The following is a 14,710-nucleotide window of genomic DNA, read 5'->3' as shown; positions in this document are numbered from 1 at the left end:
GCGTTGTTGTCCATGCTGGAGATGCATGGCACCTTTTGCTGGTGCTTTTTGAATATTTGTTCACGAGTTTGAATCTTATTTAGAATGACTTGATCTAACACTACGATATTTTTTAAAATGTAACAGAATTTTTAGTTTTAAGTCAGACAGTTGATTTTTTACAATGGTAATTAAATCAGAGTATCCTTAAATCAAAGTCAAGTATTTTAAGGATACCAAGTGACAAAATCAACAAAAAAAATCAATAAATAAATAGGTTGAAGATTCCTACATTAATTGCAGTTTGTACACGTAATGGTTACTCTGAAACATTAATGTTGTTGTCCACTAGAGTTAATGGCGCATTTCGAACCTATTTAACTGATTCGTAGTAAATTACCCAAAACGCCAATAAATACATTATTTTGAAAACAATATCAATATAAGAAAAATCTGAAAAGAAAATTAATAAAAACCGTGTACCGGTGGTTTATGTCGGCAACTCACGGACGATTACACTATAAAAAAAGTTTATTACGTAATAGAAACTTTTATACGATCTTAGGAGTATTATTTGATACTCAAATTACCCTAGAAATTTCAAATTTAAAGTAAGGTGGTCTCATTACCCACGCAGCATTGTATTTTAAGACCACAATTTTTTGTACACGGCGAGTCCAGCTTAAATTTACCTGGCAGTAAATTGCAAAAAATGTACGTACGTCAAGCGAACTTGCAATTTCAACAAGAAAAAATTCATGAATACACATACGATACGTATGATAGATCAGGTGAAAAATATGTAGTATACGAGTTTCCATAAGAAATGTTGGAACAGCTTCATGTAACACTGTAATGTAATCTATTAGTTAATAAGGCGTTGAACTTGCCGGAGATAAGATAATAGACGTAATAAACAAATTGCGGTGCACATAAAAACTATCTGTACAAAGCAGTAGGATTTTCTGTGTCGCTAATTTTATATCGAAGAAGGTCAAAATGTTTTTTATCGCTTCCAAGAAGGACAAGCTTGGCGGAATCGGTTGATATCCTGCAATCTGCATCATGAGTTCCTTTGTCTGTGGACGAATATTTTTAGAACAAAAAATATGCATGGATGTGCATCACTCATGTCCCCAAAAATACCACAAACTACTGATACTAATCACAAACGACACCTGCATATAAATCCAGGGCAGCCACGAAATGTATATTGTCATTTTCTGAATGCAGATTAAAATTCGTCCGTGAATAAATCCACAAAGCCGAATTTGGGCCGTTATAAAATACAATTGCTTTACACATTTTGTTTGTCCCAAACTGTTTAATTAAATTTAATCGTTTTTTATGGGGGGTTTAGGAGTGAAAAATGAATCGTAACCTTATCCGTGAACGCAGTAATAAAATTTAGGCATAATGCGATCGAATTGAGTTGTGGGTGAATTTTGATAAAATATTAACGTTACTTAATCGACCATCGATACTTTCTACATGACCATTACGACTTTGTGGTTATTTGACCTAATGCTCCCTCGTCCTGTATCAACTGTAATAATAATGATTGATGTCCTTCTGAACTTTGTTGATCTGCTAAAAGCACTTTTGTTTTGGGACAGGTTCCCGTCTGAATAAGAAATACTCGAGACTTCGAAACTGACAACACCACGAAGAAATTTTAATTATTTCTATCGAGAGTTGAAAAATTCACATTTTCAACACTTTCTCCGGATCTGACTGCATTTGTGAAAAATGAACTTGTAAACAGCAAATGAATAATATCAAGTTTATTCAACTATAGTATTATTCATGAATAAAAAACATTACGTGGAAACCGGCTTCTATTGTGTCACAAAATAAAAGTTATCAAATGTCATGTTCCTACTTAATCATACGTTACGTTGCGCTTCCATTTGTTTTCTTGAAAGATGTCTAAAGCCTATCTACAATCTATTCACATATTCATATTTGCATAGTTGTTTATAAATGGGTTTAGACTTGCTGAACTTATGTTATCTGGAGTTTGTATCTATTGCATCTTCGCACCAAGGAAGAATTACATACATCTAGTACAAAGTCATCACAATTACAATATATGAGTCTGTATCCATAATTACCAGTGGGTGAAAGCTTCTCTTTCATTCAGTTCACTTTTGCTCATCGTTTTTCGCTCACTGTCTTTTACTCACTGGTTACGAATAATTTTTAAAAAATCCAATTCTTTCTGATACCGAAATTTTTATTTTTTAGGCAACATTTGGTACCTCGCGACCTTGCCTCTTCCAGGACATCATCAGGGACATCTTTATCATCCATTTCCACAATTTCCATAACGTGCACACAACCACTTTATTGACGTTACAGAACTTTGTTTATTTTGTATTTTTTCCATAGCAGCAGATCCGTCCAAAAATGTGATTTTTATTTAAAATTTTGTATACAAAGTTACAGTCTAAAGGGGTCATTCACGAAATTCAATACAATACATACAGTATAAATCTACAAAACAAATTTCGATATATCCATAGTTGTATTTCCAATAAATAATTTTATCATTGTTCATAAATTTAAAAGCGTTCAAATACCGTTAATTAATTTCTAACCATTAAAATGTCACAAAATTATTGTTTAACCACATATTACTAACCCTGTTTTGATTTTTGGTTAATACAAAGTAATTGAAGCACAACTTTCGATTGTATTTGATTCTACTCTATTTCAGATTTTCAACTTCCAACGCAACTACACTTTAACATTCCTGTTGTTCGTACACATGCCTCAATGGCTCAATATGAACACCTCAAACGTCTTCTACAAATTGAAAATCTGGTAATCTCTCTGGCCACGATGGGATCTCATTTCCTCTGAAAAAAAAATTGGTTTTCCTGCATTGCAATATTGCAAAAATAAACGACAAAATGATAAAATTTCAACAAAATGGAAATTGATACTGCTTTAGAATTTTTTTTATTAACGTTAATAGTTAAAGGGCATCAATTATCATCAAGCTTTCTAAGAATCACCATACGTAAGAAATTTTTAACTTGAGCTTTAGTTATCAACGTCAACAAATCAAAATGCTTAATCTGAGGAGATCAAAGTTTTGCTGTGGCCAACCAGATTGTCGAATTACATCTCTATAATAAATTCATGAAGTTTATTGGTAAAGCTTGTAAATGCAAGCAACGGATAGGTATGAAGGCGTCAATGAAATAAATACCGAAATTCTAAATGTATGAGACTAGAATCGTTATCTCCAAATGAACAAGAAACGAAAAAACAAGTTAAGTTAGAGATATTTTCATATTTGATGGCGGAAACAAAAGATTGAGAAATGTCACAAATTTGTATTGTCAGTGTCAAATTTCTCAAAGGCGTTCGTGATTTCGACAGAAATGCAGCAAATTGGCAATAAGAAAGTTATTCATCGTCGAACTAGCGAAATAATTTGTAATACGTTTGATTATATGAGATTAACTTTTCCTTTTGAAGCACTGACAAAAACTGGTTTCCTTAGAATTTGTTTTTTCAATCTATTTAGCGAAAATTTAAATTTACCTAGACATTCCTTTTTACGGCGCTTATGAGAAATTTGACACTGACAATACATTTTTGTGACATGTCTTTTGTTTCCGCCACCAAATATGAAAATACCTCTAGTTGGGTACAACTGTTAATTTAAATTTGTGGTAGATAGATTTTACATAATTTGAAAGATATTTAAATACATACAAAGTGATCAAAAAGAAAACAAATCAGAGCAAGCGTTGCAAATTATTATCGGTCATGTCGTAGTGGAATTCTATGTAAATAAGCCATCAATGCATGAACGTAGACAATTTGTGGTCTCAAACACTACTTTATAATAAATCATACCTCATAAATTTTAGACGTTGGAATTATAATTGTGCATTTTATTATTGTTTGATAATGGAGAAAATTACAAGAGCAACATTAAAATGAATGGGTAATTTACTAGCTTTATTGTCAAACGTGATCCCACTGCCAAGCAGATTTTTCGGTGAAGTGTCAAAAAACGTCAGTTTTAAAGAAACGGTGTTGATTTAAAAAAAGTCTTCGATTTCGGCAAAATTTCCGGACGTTTCCTGTAATTGTAAGCAACAATTATCCCAGAATAAGTTGTAAAATAAGTTTTACCATTGAGGATAAAATATTAATTACTTATTAATAATTATTAATATTAATTTATTAATAATTAATAATTAATCTATTATTAATTAATTAATTAATTATAATTAATTAATTAATAATAGAATTTTCGATAGGTAGGCAACCAATATAAAACGACTCTGTATAGCAAATATACATATGTGTACGATTAAGCTAAGACAGACGGTTCGATAAAACAAAAGATGAGGTACTCGTAACACTCTTAATTTGTTTTCTTTTTGATCAGTTTGTACTTACTAAATGCGAGGACAATGTATGGACAGTGATAAAATTTTTATATGATTATTTATTCAAGCAATTAGTTTAGAAATTAATGAAATACTTCTTCACTTGCCGTAAAATTTTGTTTTCTATTGCTTCAATATCTATTACAAAAACTGGTCTTGTCTGCAGTGAAATTAAATTATTCCTCCACATACAAACTACGTAACAGCATAGTGGAAGTATCTAAAGTCGATTCGTTTAAAAGAAGTTTGTCCAAGGTTGGCTGCATATGTCGTCTGTCAGTTTAAAAAATCATGAGAAGCTAAGTTTTAGAAAAACAGTACTAAAAGTTGCACGCAGTGTTGAGAGTATGACCTTCTTATTTCCAACTTTATAGCGGTGATGTTTAAACTTTTGTGCATGGAAAATTTACAGCATCCCCGTCTTTACAAGATTACAAACATCCCTTCCCAAACCCTTGAAAAAGCTAGGAAATTAGTCGGTTACTAAACGCGCAAACACATTTTATTTCAGTCTGCCCTGCGAGCCTTGAAAAGTAACATAATAATAATTTCCTGTATCGAATGTAAATCTCTAATTTATTTGTGACGGCAGCGTCAGCAACAACATTGCAATTACAGCATTTTTCTTCTTCGCCGTAGAACGAGACTCAGTGGATAGATAAAATCTATCAAGTCGGTCGAGTTCTCGGACAATTTGAGAACAAAGCCACTAAAATAGAAATATTCAACGCTTCATTTACCACCACTGATAAATAAAATGGGTGCAGAGGGACCTCTTTTAATTCATCAAGACGAAGAGATATGTTAGTATTCTGAAAATGGTCTATGAATACGAAGAGTCGTAACTAACGTCGCCAACAAAGTGCAAAGACTTTAATTTAGTAAAATCCCATAATACTAACGGGCAAACGGCAAACTCTTGCTGTATGCAAAGAGCTCATTGTCAAGGTATTATGAATTAAAACCGCTGGTCCCACCTGCAGAATGCAATCAGCTTGGGTGGGTCTTCGGCCGGAGTGCTCAAAGAAAAAACAAATCAAGCCGTAAAGAATATCTGCAAACCAGTATAGAGTGGACCGGCAGCAGGATAATCTGTGTAGCAACAAAGTGCAGCAGGAATTCGAGAACATATTCTAATCGATGCAAATTAATTTGAATAATTTTTTTAATAAACGCAATCAATTGCTCTAATCGAAGACTGTACGCTCATTTAACAACAAAACGCGAGTCCCTTTGAAAGTTTGATAAATTTTTTCTGGCATATAGTGCTCGCATGAATTTATCAGTTTGATGCTTTGCCTTCAACAAGCAACAGATGAGATTTCCCTGGAGGTGTTTTAGAGCTTGAGATGTAGTTACGATACGAGCCATAGAGAGGTACAATCTGTGACTTTGAGTAACACTCTCACTTGTAAAAGGTTTGTTCGAAAAGCAATTGTGTCAACTTGCATGCAGACGTCCTGATTTATTGTACATCCCGGTGCAACATTCACGCAGAGGAAATGAACACTGGCTAGGCGTCATGCACAATGGACGCCCACCGATTCCATGTTTTTATTTTTAGTCCGACTAGCTGTTGAATCGCTGGGAACTGTGAGGTCTAATTGGTGGCGTACGAGAGGTCCAGGTACACTGCGTTATTTATAATTGCGTTAGATAAACACACGGCAGTCAAGTGACCGTCGAATTTGGGTCCTCGTCAGGGATTATTATAATGCGGAGTGTTTATGGAGGAATTGAAGAGATCGTAACAATCGCATCGTTTGCTTGAAAAAAAAAACTCAATGGGAGTGTTTGATGATGAGAGGCACTAAATGTGAAGCTGGTAGGTAGGATGGCACCAGAACTCAAACAGCTAAGTAAAAGTGAAAGCTTCAAGAAATTGGTCTCATGGACTCTCCACTTCCAATTTCCAATAAAGAAAAAAATGTCCTTGAAAGTATTTTGCAATTTTTAAGATAAAAAATTACATAAGCAAAGAGACTGTTCTATATTTTCAAAAAAGGAGATGTAAACCTATAAAATCTTGATTTGCGGTCTCAAATTCCCGATAAAAAAGAATTTACATTCTTGTCTTGCCTCATTTGAAGAGGACATTGAATTTGAAAATGAAATCTAAACAAAATTGTGTATCGAATAACATTGGTGTCGTAAAATAATTGGCTAAGAATTTGGTAAAAAAATCCAAATCAAATGATTAAATTAATTAAATAGTGTTGGCGAAGTTGTGAGCACTTTTTAGTGGTTTAATGATGATTCAATTGTTTACAGAAAAATTTAGCAAACGTACTAGAAACATAAATAGTGTAAGAGAATTTTAAAAACGCAACAGAAAAACTACCTCTCCCACCCCAAACATGTGGCTCATAAATTATGTTCTGAAAGGTCTTTGACTCGGGGGTGATTTTTAAGAGTTCCACAGGCGAGACAGGGGCAGTGTGGCTCGGTAGCTGGAACCGACGGGCTGTCTCCAAGGTACGAGTACGAGAGTGACAGCAGGTGAATAATTGTGGCCCGGAAGTGGTGTAGTAAATTAGGCTAGTGATAGCCGGAAATAGAGATACAGTTACCAGGTGTGTTGGCAACTGGGTGAAAGCAGGTTTGGGCAACCTGGGCTATAAATCAGTACCTTAATGCGTAAAACCTCCCCTATACCATGGTATGTTTCCTGAGCACCGGATGTCCGGGTGGGGCACCTTTGGCTCATGACACGGCTAGGCCGTTGACCGGGCGCGTCTTGTAGGGACGGCTGGCGGTGGCAACCAAATGCACCGATCATACGTTGCTGGTCAAACGGTTATGAGGTCATCCCGGTCCCCAGGTACTGAGGGGGCATTGTAACGTATGGAAGGGAGCTATCGCGCTCTCACGCTGGCCGTGGCGGTCTTCCTCTGTGGAGACTGCGGGCGGGCTGTGCACCCCAAACTGCACACGGGGCCGTTACAGGTGCTACCAGAACATCCCACGCAACCCCGGAATGTAGCGCTCTGAAGACGACGCCCATGGTTGGAGCCCCTCATCATGATAGAAGCTAGGGGAAGGAATCCCCCGGGTGAGTCCCTGTAAGCCCTTGATTGCGACAGATGTGTCAGGTGTTTATCGTTTACATGTTTATACCGTCCCATTGAGCAAACCCGAGTCCGGACCTGTGCTTTACCGTTTGAATGACTGAATGAGGTGGAGGTGAGTCCGATTGTAGATTATGGTACGACTGTAGCTGAGATTGTCTAATTTAACGTGTACCGATGAATCTGATCGATTAATTATCAAATATTGAGGGGACAGCGCCCTTGGGCAAAAACTAAGTCTTACAATAGTAATGATTAAAATGTAATGACAGCAAATATCCATCCTTCCAAGTTCCAGAGTGTGGACAGATGAAAGCTTATCCCAAGTAGAGGTCGTGGATTTTCTCATGAGCTATTACAGATTTGTCAGTGGTTTATCGCTCCGCCTTCGCACAGATATTTCCAAGGTCACAGCCCATGAGAGGATCCAACACCTCTACCGTAATACCACTAAAAGATTTACTCAACACCAACACCTTTAGCAGAAATCAGCAACACTTTGTTACATTTTTGGTGTCTTTACTCAAGAATCTGTAATTAATGTCCGTACAAAGAGGTAAAACAGAAATTTTATTTTAGAAAGTAAAAATCAATTCATTCATTTCATCTTATAATTGTTTAGGGAGTTAAGTTAAATCGGGACATAACTCTGTTGGAATAATTAATACAACAAAAAGGCAACATGGCTTGGAAATTGAATTACTGCATACGTATTCATATGTGCAGATTGCGATTAAATCGTTTCGGAGTTGTTTCTGGTTAGGATACAAGAAAATAAACTCGTTTTATTTTTAATAAAGTAAATACCCTAATCTAATAAATTCTCCATCATGTCCTCTGAAGAATCAGAAAAACAATCTACTGAACCATTGGTTTGTTCTTCCTTTTGAAACTCGCATATAGCACAAGATGAATCAATATCTTGTTTTTTACGGACTCAACTTCATTACTTGTAAAACTGAAAAGTTTTACAAGAAACTAAGGCAGCTTCGAATAAATATTTTACTGTTGTCTTTCATTTAAATACTCTCAGCACCGCGAACTAATGGAATATAACTAAAAAGCTACTCTACTGCATATATTTTTTTAATGATATCTAAAACTTCTGATTTCATCTGTAAAATTAAATTCAAATAAAATTGGTTCTCTGGTTTAAATATAAAAATAATAATTTCAACTTTTGTCCCTTTATATTAAACTGGAACAAACAATTTAAAAATTTAATTTATGATTATTTGAATAAAAGCAAATTTAAAATTCTGCATTTGTAGAAAATTATATTATTATTATATTATTTTTTATTAAGTCGATAACATCTTCTGCAGAGTTCTAATTTTAAAACAAATGAAAAATTATTGATTAGAATTTAAACGTAAAATATCAATAACCAATAATGAATAAAGATAAAAATTAAAATTTGGACAGCATGTCTGAAACCAATAGTTTGAATTAAAAACCAGTTGGCAAGACACTGGAGGATTTAAAAAGAATTACTGTAAGGTGAATTTTAGTACCTCGGTAGGATCCTTATCACCACTAAGATATCGAAACATTTTAAAAAACTGCAACATTTTGTTGAAGAACTTCAAGATGTTAATTTTGTTGTAACAAAAAGAGAGTTTTGTAAAATGTCAAAATGACATGAAATTTCTGCCGAGAAAAGTACCGCTACCGCGACACTTCGCAACGATAGTCGATAGAGCAAATTGTCAAAAGTAGTAAAATTTCAAAAACTGAAGGGCATTGACAACAAGAAGAAAACAGTCTCGAGCTCTCTCATCAACAAAAAATTTTGTGGATACAAAACCACAACAATCTCAGAACAAGAGAAAAAGATTGGGTTTAGTGAATGTGCATATTATTTGGACTGTCAAAAAAAAATGAGTCCAAATTAAAACCTAATCTAATTACAATTAAAGGAAATCTACCAAGGAAAGGATATTTAAAAATAAAAAGGCACCCGAACATTCTCCTTCTATTTCTAAAAAGATTTTTAAGCCGCAGAAAACAATATAAGGCAAAATCAGCTGCTACAGCTGCTATTAAGTCTAAAAAATGTGGTAATTTTCATCAAAATCTGTGTGCTAATAAAATTCCAATTTTAAAAAGGTTTTCTTCTTGTTGTATTGTAGTTATCATCCTAGCACGATTAAGTATGCGCGAAACTGCAAATAAATATCTTCAGCATCTTGTAGACCTTGTCCATGGGGATTTTTTTTAAAATGCTTATTATTATGCTCCAACACTGCAGAGGACTCGGGACTGGCTTTTCGCACGCTGCACGAGTGAAAACCGATAAAAGAAACTGAAAGCTTTGGAAATGCAGACATTGCGACACTAGGTAGGTCAGATCTGAATCTTTACATAACGGATTACTTATGATACCCTTTCGTAATAAAATAATGGGTCTTAATGGCCAACACCAACTGCTTGTCTCGAATCTTCTCTTCATTTTGGAATACATGAACACCTTTTTATATTACAAATATGGAGAGATATGGAGGGAATGATAAGAACACGTAGTGACATAACGAAAGCTGGTACAAGATTCTCCGTCAACTTATTCTCAAAAACCAATTTCCAACTCCACTGAAAATATGTAGTACTTGCAGCTATCGAGAAAGTGACGCATAAAGCTTGAGCAACCTCAAAAGTGACCTAAAAAGCGAAATATAAATATTAAGGCCGACGCATAAATTTTGTCGGTAGCTGCAAATATAATCTTCTGGATTCCACTCACAATAAACTCATTGTTTATTGCATCGAGACGCTAGTCGTTTCCAAAACTGCTTCCTGACAAAATCATCGCAATTTATATGCTGCAAGCTACTCTACAAACAAATTTGATTACAAGGTAATTTAAGCCCGCCATGTATCAAACGCAATCATTTTGACGAGTCTTTTACTGCTGAAAATCTTTGATATCACAAAATAAAATACGTGCCTTATAATGTGAGCATCGCACCTTTTTACCTTCCCCATGATTTGAATACGTAAAACAATGCTGCCGTAAGTCGTAACACACGGTATTGATTTTTTATTGCATGTTTTATAATATTACTTATTTATGGAAGCGTCGCTGGCCATTACACTAAATTTCGTAGCATCAATTCGTATCGACGATCCCTCCCCGCCAAAATTCGCCCGAAACTGTCATATTGTCCTGTCAAATATTTGCTCACCTTGAATGATGTAACCCACCGAAATATAAGTTGTAAATGAGCCGGAGTAGGTTCCATTCTAGACTTAACAAACAGTGTTACGTTAATTAATAATAAATCGGGTGTAATTACACTGGAAAACGATAATCCCTGGAAGAGAATTTTTGATGGGCCGGAGCCATCAGTCGCGGTGCAGCTCCGGTGACCCTCGACACCGCCAAAATAAAAAAATTGATCCCGTCTCAACATTATAAACTCATATTTACATCGTTACGAAACTGTTTTACGGTCAACGTAATTAAATTTTTATTAGGTCTAATCTAAACATTAGTTGTGTGTATTATTCTTGGTGTAAGAGTAAAAATCTTCGAATCGGATCCCGTCCAGAAATAGGTCATTTCATTCGTCGATGACGCCGGTGGATTCCTCAAGTTCGGGAAATGTTCTGATCAATTAAAATCCCAATCAGACATTCTAGTTGTATCGGTCGGGGTAATAAGTTTATCGGTTGGTGGTCATGACGAGTTGCATCGTTCTTTCAACTTGTCTTCCCCTAATGGATGCAACTGTCCATTACATCGCCGACCGACAAAAATCCCAGCGAAATTAAGCTGCGCATAGCTCAAAGTTTATAAAGTGAACTTTCAAATTATGAGAATAGGAGGCTTCGATTTAATTACATCAAAGTTGTAAATTTGCTTCCTATGTAATTCGATACACAGTCTCTCCCCCGGCTTGCCGCGCACCCCCTCAAATTATGAATTTACTTATGTGGAGTTTTGCAAGTCAATTCGTTAGTTACCAACAACTATCTAGTTGAGAGCACGACGACCTACATGCTTCCTGTAAATATTTTCGAAAATGCAAACCAAATTATGTTCCTGGAGAATTCAATTACGAGGAGAACAAAGCTATCTTCAAAATCTTTCACGTAATTTATTATCGCGGAGTATGTGATCTTCTTGAATGATTTTCATTCATTATTCCTTCCTTGGAGCCCTCGCGGTCAGGGAAGACTCCACCAGTGTCCACCGCTCTCTATAGGTGTGTTCCGGCGCAGTGCACAATATGAAGCCACGCCACGAATTAGAGGGTTATGGACCGTTGACAAAAAACTGACACGTGAAAAGAAATGCCCTCACAAGTCTGTTGGCATCTTCCTTTCTTATAATTCTGTATATCGTGTGAGGTTCAATTTAACAGGGGAGACAATTCAAACCTAAACAGGATCACATAGTTTCTTTGGACAGTTTACACAAATCTTGCAACTGGAAACATTTCTGCATATTAACAACACAGACGTCAGTCGACGCATAAAAACTGCATAAATTTTTTGCGACTTCAAAAATAGGTTCAGTGCTGGAAAAGTTTACTTGCTGGTGAAACTAGATCTGCAAAATGATTTAGTGCACACGATTTCTGTTTGTTTTTAGTTCTAATTCAAAACCTATCAAATTTTTTTGAAGAAATAAAGCGGCTATATCTGCAGTTTTATGGCATGGACGTTTTTGGGTGCGATCAATTTCCTGCTTCTAGATGCAGATTCTAGACTTATCTAGCTTTCAAATAAACGTGTCAATCTGAATGGGTCATTATCTCTCGTGTAAAAATCCCGACTGTACTAAATTAATTTTATCGACAATTATTTCACAGTTTAGTGGCTAGACTATGAAAAGGTCCAACCGTCAATCAAAACTCCCATAAAGTGCCGATTATCTTATTTCTTTTGTCGCGTCTCAAAACTTAATTAGGAGGAATTCTTGGACATTTTTATTTTTCGAGAGGGTATATTTAGGCGTGCAATAAAACGAAAAATAGAGGAGTTGAGTAAACCCATTTTGATTAAATTTAGACTTAGATATGCGATTTCTAATAGAAAAACGATCTGAAAATTTGCCAATAGTGCGGAAGCTCTGTTTATTTTTGAAATAATTTTATAAAACACGAAATTTCTTGTGTTTCCCTGCGGTAGATTATATCTTATTTTTGTACAATTAGAAACGGTTGGGCAGAAAGCTTCAAATTGTAAAAGTGAAGAGGTAGAATGGAAGAAGTGGATAATGATAGGGGTGTGCTGGCAATTAAACCATTTCAAATTCTACTCACTTGTAAAATTTATATCGATTTACTTGAACACAAAAATAAATTAAAAGGGTTGTTCCGCTCTTAAATCACGTTGTTATTTCAAATGCTTTTTTAATTCATCGGATGGAATAGGTATACCAATGCAAAATCTTTGAACATCTTGTTGTTGCCTTCAAATCCTGTCGCGCGACTTGTTACCGAGACCACTCTAACTTTCGCACTTACAGAGATACCAATATTTTCCCAATAAAAAGAAAATCAAATATTTTCAGTGGGTAGTTTTTCTTTTAAAACAATATTTTTACGACAACTTTGACCTCTACAAGTTCGCTTGTATTTATAGTGCAACAATTTATTGGTTATATTCCAACTACAAAATTTTGAACCTATTTATTACATACCTATTTACATCCTGTGAACTTAAACATGCCAGCATCGGAGCAAGATAATTTATTTTTGTGCGAAATTCTTGATCGGTAAGTCAAGCCCCAATTCAGAAATCCAAACCAATGATTCATCGTGGTTATTATAATATCACTGACCTGACTGACCAATGCTTCAAAATTAGTGAAAATATTACAGACAGGGTGTAATAAAAATATACACAGAGTGAATCAAGGGAATGTAATTTGAACATTCTACAGTGATTTCTAACAACATCGAATAATTTTTTTAAATCGGAATTTTTTAAATGGCAGATTGGTTTCTAATAAGATTCAGTAATACATGATTAACGTTTTTTTGATTTATGCAGAACTCCTTTGTCAATTATTAATCTGATAAAATTTCACATAATATTTTTTCTCTCATACACTGATAATAAAATGAAGATAATCATTCAAATAAATCAAACAATGAAAAATTTACGTTTTCATTCTAAATCTTTTCAAAATCTACATATTCTTTTGCAATTAATTAAAATGCCACAATACATGCTGTATAAAAAAATTTATGAATTGTGTTGTTACAAATGTGATTTATTTAAAAATTTCTCTTCTTGTGCATTTAATCTGAAGATGTAAGATAGTAAAAGTATGTATTTAAAATTTCTTCAAATTCTATTTGTACACTATTTTTGATTTAAATTAGTAATAAAATGTCATACATAATTCTATTTAAAATATGTATGCAAATATAATTTAAAAAAAAACTACAAAAATATAGGTACGTATTATACTGTAAATTACACAAATAAAAAAAAATGTAACATTTTTTCTATAACAAGTAAATCCAAAAAATATAACGTCGAATAAATAATAAATGTTACTGGTACATTTTTTTCTATAATAAATAGATAGAAAAAAGATAACAAATAAACCTCTTTAGGAAGGATAAATAATTTTTAAATAAAAACACTGTTAAAAATGAGTTTCACGAAATATCTGAAAAACGTTCTTAGTAATAGCAAAATTTCTTCATTTTGAAATGATTTATAAGTGTGCTTTCAGATAAGCATGTAATTTATTAACAAAATTTAGATCTGCAAAATTTCTAAAGAAAATTATTACTTAATAGAAATCTACCTATTTATTTTCATAGAAACCATATTTTATCCAAATAAAAAAATTACGCGTATCAGAAAAGTTGATCTATTTACTGTACCGACAGAACCATGTTTTATGCATGATTTAGTAATTTGTTCATAATTTATGGAGCACATGTACTCCGGCAATCGAAATGCTTAATGATAATTTAGTTAAGCATTGTTGATAAAAATGCGTATGCCAGATAAAAAGATTAGATGACGCTTATTCCTGCATCACACAAAACAATTTCCATTGAAATCCCACCTTGCCTACGTTCTGACATTTGGGAAAGCGCACGTGGTCAGCCGCCTCCTAATTATTCCCGAAACCGAATCCAAATGCAGAAGCAAGAAAAATTATTTCCCCGAGTTGAAATAATTTTATTGATATTTATGTCGGTTTTTCCCGGCAATCTGCATTATTGCAGTAATTCTTTTTCCACAGTCCGGTCGTATTTCACTCATTACCAAGAATTC

The 14,710-nt window shown here is 34.3% G+C and overlaps 1 protein-coding gene across 18 annotated transcripts in view; it reads right to left on the bottom strand.

Annotated features, from left to right (window-relative positions):
* The window catches only part of trol (terribly reduced optic lobes), a 306,854-nt gene that overhangs the window by 291,790 nt on the left and 354 nt on the right, over positions 1-14,710 (bottom strand). The gene's annotated exons all lie outside the window — the stretch shown is intronic.

The sequence above is a fragment of the Tenebrio molitor genome, chromosome 5 (genome assembly GCF_963966145.1).
Source record: "Tenebrio molitor chromosome 5, icTenMoli1.1, whole genome shotgun sequence".
Classification (NCBI taxonomy): domain Eukaryota; kingdom Metazoa; phylum Arthropoda; class Insecta; order Coleoptera; family Tenebrionidae; genus Tenebrio; species Tenebrio molitor.
The sequence above is the reverse complement of the archived record's forward strand: the minus strand, read 5'-3'. Positions and strand labels throughout refer to the sequence as shown.